The 6,748-nt window shown below is 41.8% G+C and overlaps 1 non-coding gene and 1 pseudogene across 1 annotated transcript; both read right to left on the bottom strand.

Annotated features, from left to right (window-relative positions):
* Positions 1 to 617, bottom strand: part of LOC148716456 (small subunit ribosomal RNA) — a pseudogene marked incomplete at both ends in the record, with an annotated part of 884 nt that extends 267 nt beyond the window's left edge.
* Positions 618 to 659: 42 nt separating this feature from the next.
* On the bottom strand, positions 660 to 732 carry Trnat-agu (transfer RNA threonine (anticodon AGU)). Its single transcript has one exon. It is a non-coding gene; the product is annotated as a tRNA-Thr (tRNA).
* Between the last annotated feature and the right edge of the window lie 6,016 nt (positions 733 to 6,748).

Raw genomic sequence — 6,748 nt, 5'->3', positions numbered from 1 at the left:
ATACGCTATTGGAGCTGGAACTACCGCGGTTTCTGGCAACAGACTTACCCTCCAATGGATCCTCGTTAAAGGATTTAGGTTATACTCATTCCAATTAAAAGACTTGGAAAAGCCTTGTATTGTTATATCTTGTCACTACCTCCCTGAGTCAGGATTGGGTAATTTGCGCGTCTGCTGCCTTCCTTGGATGTGGTAGCCGTTTCTCAGGCTCCCTCTCGGGAATCGAACCCTAATTCTTCGTCACCCGTTGCAACCATGGTAAGCCACTACCTTACCATCGACAGTTGATGGGGTAGATATTTCAATGAAACATCGCGTGCGCAAAGGCCGTGCGATTCGTTTAGTTACTATGATTCACCACAACACCGGGCAAAATCTGCATTGGTTTTTACTCTAATAAATACATCCCTTTCGAAGACAGTCGGGACTTTTCGCAACTGTATCTTCTAGAATTACTACGGTTATCCAAGTAGTAACGGTACAATCAAATAAAAGATAACTAATTTAATGAGCCAATCGAAGTTTCACAGTACTAGTGCTTATACTTAGACATACATGGCTTAATCTTTGAGACAAGCATATGACTACTTATATGTGCGCGATCCTTCGCAGTAAAGCACTATTTAAGCAATAGTGAAAATCAGACCTGAAAAAAATTCAGGCCTGTAAGGGATTCGAACCACTGACCTCTGCATTACTAGTGCAGCGCTCTACCAATTGAGCTAACAAGCCAACTGGGAGCAGGCCATCAAATTAATTCGACATAAACCCGTACATGATAAATCAAACAACAATATATACTTGTTCATATACTTATATTCATATATATTTGTTGTTTGATTTATCATCTACGGTTTTATGTCGAATTAATTTGATGGCCTGCTCCCAGTTGGCTTGTTAGCTCAATTGGTAGAGCGCTGCACTAGTAATGCAGAGGTCAGTGGTTCGAATCCCGTACAGGCCTGAATTTTTTTCAGGTCTGATTTTCACTATTGCTTTAATAGTGCTTTACTGCGAAGGATCGCGCACATATACGTTTCATAACCGCAGTTCATATATATGTATTTTATATACACTTGTTGTTTGATTTAGCATCTACGGGTTTATGTCGAATTAATTTGATGGCCTGCTCCCAGTTGGCTTGTTAGCTCAATTGGTAGAGCGCTGCACTAGTAATGCAGAGGTCAGTGGTTCGAATCCCGTACAGGCCTGAATTTTTTTCAGGTCTGATTTTCACTATTGCTTAAATAGTGCTTTACTGCGAAGGATCGCGCACATATACGTTTCATAACCGCAGTTCATATATATGTATTTCATATACACTTGTTGTTTGATTTATCATCTACGGGTTTATGTCGAATTAATTTGATGGCCTGCTCCCAGTTGGCTTGTTAGCTCAATTGGTAGAGCGCTGCACTAGTAATGCAGAGGTCAGTGGTTCGAATCCCGTACAGGCCTGAATTTTTTTCAGGTCTGATTTTCACTATTGCTTAAATAGTGCTTTACTGCGAAGGATCGCGCACATATACGTTTCATAGCCGCACTTCATATATATTTATCTCATATATACTTGTTGTTTCATATGACTACTGGCAGGATACACAAGGTAGCTATCCGATATCGGAGTCAGTCGCCAATCAAACAACTCAAACTCCGGTTACAAGCCTCTCCCACCAACGGACGATGCCGCTCCCACCGTTCGAACGCTCAGACAGCGAAAGGCCACCAAAAGATCGCGCCTTGGCTCATTGCTCCCCCGTCAAGGCGACCCCATTAAAGGTCGCCGAGCCATCGGCCTTCTCTCTTATTTTGCCCAACTGAGACAGAACTCTAGGTATGCCACGTCTTTTCCACGTACAACTACCAACAGAACCTGGTATTGTATTGTATTGTAATCTTTATTTAGACAAGATCAATTCATCAGCCTATAAAAATACATATCACATACGCTAAGATATTTAAAATGAAAACTACATACTATAACACTAAAGCTGTTTTCCGCGAATGCCGTGCGTTAGACTTAAAAAATGTCATTGATCTTACGTTTAAATAACCCCAGAGACTCTGTGTTCCTTATATCGCGTGGTAAACTGTTCCATAATGTGGCGCCATTGTAGCTAAAACTTTTTCTGTTATAATTAGTGCGCGGTAGTGGAACATTAAGCTTATTTTCAGAGTCCCTGAGGTCATAAGCAGAGTCACGCCACGTAAACTTTGAATATAGATACCTTGGAGCTAGCCCGTGCAGACATCTAAACATCATGGTGGCTTTATGGATTTCCTGCTGGCGTGCAAGATTTTTCCACCCTAAAAACTCGAGTAGCTCAGTTGCATCAGTATCATAGTTAGAGAATGTCAACACACGGGCTGTTCTATTCTGCAATTTCTGCAGTTTGTCTCGTAGCGTTTTCCCACAGCTACCCCAAACGATGTCAAAGTAATCAAAGTGAAGTTTTACTAAAGCTTGGTAGATGAGATGTAAGGTTGATGCTGGGATCAGGTGCCTAATTCGCTTTAGGGCCCCGATACGAGAGGCGATCTTTTTCGTTGGTTTTTCGATGTGACTATGCCAATCGAGTTTATCGTCTATTATTACACCAAGCGATTTTGTAGCTGAAACCTGGCTCACTTGAGTATTGTTCATTCTAATTGTTGGTGAAGCTGTGAGAGTATTCAGTCTCTGCCTCGACCCTATTAGCATGAATTCGGTTTTAGTCATGTTCAACGTGAGTTTGTTCGCTTGTAGCCAGTTGAAGACGTTTTCTAGGTCTTCATTTAGACAAAACTGAACGTTCTCAAGATTGCTTCCCGCATATGTGAGGTGCGTGTCATCGGCATACATTCTCGGTTTACAATTTGATAAACAATTTGGAAGATCGTTTATATATAATAAGAACAATAATGGACCGAGAATGGTCGCTTGAGGGACGCCGCAAGTCAACAAGTAGCTACTGGATAGCGACCCGTTGACAGAGCATTTTTGTGTTCGGTTTTCCAAATATGACTGAAACCATCTAAAAGATTTTCCAAGTATACCATAATAGTTTAGTTTCGATAGAAGGATCTGATGATCAACAGTGTCAAAAGCTTTTTTCAAATCTAGAAAAATGACTCCATTGATTTTCTCGTTATCAATATTATATGCCCAAGAATTTGTCGCTTCCAACAAAGCTGTTACAGAATAGCACGAAACCCTGATTAATTTTGACATAAAATATCGTGCTCTTCCAAATAGGCATATCACTGTTCATAAACTATCCTTTCAAACACCTTTGCCATTATTGGAATCACCGATATTGGGCGGTAATTGTAAGCATCACCGCGGTCACCTTCTTTATAAAGAGGGGTAATCCTTGCCTATTTCCAGTCGTCTGGTAACGTCCCTTGGCTAATAGATTGATTGAAAATATCACATATCGGCACACAAATGAGATCAGCACATTCCCTGATAAGCCTAGCAGATATTTTGTCAAGGCCTGTTGCCGGTTAGACTCTGAAGGTAGCATGTAGGAGAATGCCATCTATATTCCTAACCCTAACCCTAACCCTAACCCTGACCCTAACGCTAAACCCTAATGTTAGTGTTTTCTTACATGTTTTGTAATGATGTATTGAAAACAATTGGTTTTGGCAAGTTTGCAGATACCCTTTGCAAATCCGAGTTCTTAACCTGATTTGAACAAGACTTAACCTATTTCTCACTGTGGCCACATTTCGCAGGAAACATCGTGTTTAAACTAAATTCTAGTTTTTTCTTATAGATTTCATTACAATCTAGTCAAAAAAATTGTTTTGGCTTCTTTGCAGATAGTTTTTGCAAAAGTGTGTTTTCGGCGTGAGATGAGCAAGTCTTGACTTATTTCACTGTTTGGCCAAGTTTCGCAGGAAACACCGGGTGTCAAGCACATTTTTGTTTTTTGTTACAGATTTCAATGCAATCTAGCGAAAAAAGTGCTTCCGGGTTGTTTGCAAATACTTTTTGCTGAAGCGTATTTTTAGAGTAAGTTGAGCAAGACGTCACCCATTTCACTCTCTGGCCAAGTTTTGCAGGAAACACCAGGTTTGAGGAAATTTTAGTGGTTTCTTACAGAGTTTAATGCAATCTAGTCAAACAAATCACTTTTTGGTTGTTTGCAGATACTTTTTGCAAACGCCTGTTGTCAGATTGAATTCAGCAAGACTTATCACATTCCACTCTCTTGCTAAATATCCCAGGAAACATAAAGGATCAACCACATTTTTTTATGTAGAAATTTGAACACAATCTCTTCAAAAAAATTTGTTTTGACGTGTTTGCAGATACTTTTTTGCAAAACCGAGTTCTCAGCGAGATTTGAGAAAGACGACCTATTCCACTCTGTGGCCACATTTCGCAGGAAACATCGTGTTTCATCCAAATTTTACAATCTGATGAAAATAGTTGGATTTGGCTTTTTTGTAGATACTTTATCGTAAAACCGTGGTTTGAGCCACAGCTGAGCAAAATTTGGCACATATCACTCTGGCCAAATTTTGCAGGAAAGATCGGGTCTCAACCAAATTTTGGCGTTTTCTCTTCGATGCGATCATCTGCAGTGTAGTCAAAAAGACTGCTTTTGGTTTCTATGCAGATAAATTTTGCAAAGCCGTGCTTTTTGCGAGTTGAGCAAGACTTGACCCTTTTCACTCTCTAACCAACTTTTGCAGGAAAACCGGGTATGAAGCAAATTTTAGTATTTTCTTACAGATTTCAATGCAATCTAGTAAATTAAACTGCTTTTGGGTTGTTTGCGGATACTTTTTGCATAACCGTGTTTTCAGCGTGAACTGAGCAAGACTTGACCTTTTCACTCTCTGGCCAAATTCCCTAGGAAACATCAAGTATCAACTACATTTTATTGTTTGCCTGACGGACTGGCTGACTCTTTTTTACTAAGTTGTTGGCCGAGACGTGAGTGACTGGCAAAACAAAGGTGACTGACAGGCTGACTGACTGGTTGACATACTAGCTGGTATTAGACTGGCTGACCATCTACCGGTTGCTGAGTGACGAGTGACTCTCTGACTGATTGGTTGAATCAGTGTGTTGAACCTGACTGGCTGTGACTGGTTACCAAACTTCGTGACAGATTCGTGAATGAGTGTCTAGTTGCCTTCTTCATTGCCTAGATGACTAAAACGTTGACTGCTTAACGGTACTTGACTGGCCAACTGACTGCGTAACTTACCAGGTTACCGACTGGTGACTGAAGGTAATTGACTGGTGACTGGGTTGTTGACTGACCGGCTAACGAAAAGGTTGACTGAACCATTGGTACGTGACAGGCTAACTTAATTGCTGACCGACTGGTGACTGAGTGGCTAATTGACTGGTGACTGACTGGCTGACTGGCTGGTTGACTGGCCGACTGACTAAAAAGTTGTCTGACCCATTGGTACTTCACTGGCTATCTGACTGGTTGTCTGAATTGCCAATCGACTGGTGAGGGAATGGCTCATTGAATGCTGACTAACTGGCTGACTGCCTGATTGACTGACTGGCCGACTGAAAGGTCAACGGACTTAATGGTATTGGACTGGATATCTGACTGCTTAACTGACTTGATGAACAACTGGTGACTGATCGGCTAATTGAGTAATGATTAACTGACTCATTGACTGAGTGGCTGCTTGAAAGACTGAGTGAATCAATGGTACTTGACTAGGTATGTCTGGTTAGTCGACTTGCTGCCTAATTGGTCGCGAATGATAGACTGCTGACTGACTGGCCGACTGGCTGGTTGACTGACTCGGTTAATGAATGGTTCACTCGCTCAGTGGCACTCGACTTGCTATCTGACTGGTTAAATAACTTGGTGACCGACTTGTGATTACGTTCCTAGTTGAGTGGTGATTGAGATGCTGACGGGCTGTGTGACTTAGTGAATGACTGAATGCTTGAATGACTCAGCGGTATTTGCTTTGCTATCTAACCGGTTAACTAACTTGGTGACCAAGTGCTGAGTGAGTAACCGATGAACCTGGTGACTAACTGGCTGTGTCTAGTAGAATGACTGGATGATTCAATGGTACTTAACTGGCTGTCTGACTAGTTACCTGAGTTGCTGATCGACTGGCGACCAAGTGCTTAGCTGAATGGTGATTGAGATGGTGACTGGCAGGTTGACTGGGTGAGTGACTGAATGGACGGCTTACTCAGTGGCACTTGACTGGCTGTCTGACCAGTTATCTGAATTGTTGATCGACTGGTGACTAACTGGTTGAGTGCCTATTGGACTGTGGATGACTGCATCGTTGACTTACTTAGTGGTACTTGATGGCTATCGGACAGGTTAACTGACTTGCTGCCTGATTGCGATGTTAACCGAGTGGTAAATGACTGGTTACTGACTGACGATTAACTGAATGAAATTAACTTGCTTACTTACTTGTACTCCAACGGCTGACTAACTGGCTAACTGATTGTTTATCTAACTGCTTGAGTGACTGGTTGAGTGAGTGGTTGTCCGACTGACTGAGTTAATGGTTACTGATTGATTGATGGGTAAACTAACTAACTGATACCTGACCGGCTGACTGACTGGTTGAGTGACTCGCTTCTGCCTCACTAGCCCTCCGACTTGTCGACCGACATTGTGACCGACTACCGACGGGCTAATTAACTTGTGATAGACTTGTGAACTAACTGGTTGGTACCTGAGCAGGTTGATGTATTTTTAACTGACTGACTGAGGTAAAGGTTCCCGAGCCTTTAACTGGACACTGACTG

Source organism: Stylophora pistillata, chromosome 14 (assembly GCF_964205215.1).
Source record: "Stylophora pistillata chromosome 14, jaStyPist1.2, whole genome shotgun sequence".
Classification (NCBI taxonomy): Eukaryota; Metazoa; Cnidaria; class Anthozoa; order Scleractinia; family Pocilloporidae; genus Stylophora; species Stylophora pistillata.
Note: the sequence above shows the minus strand (reverse complement) of the source record. Positions and strands in the feature narration are given on the sequence as shown.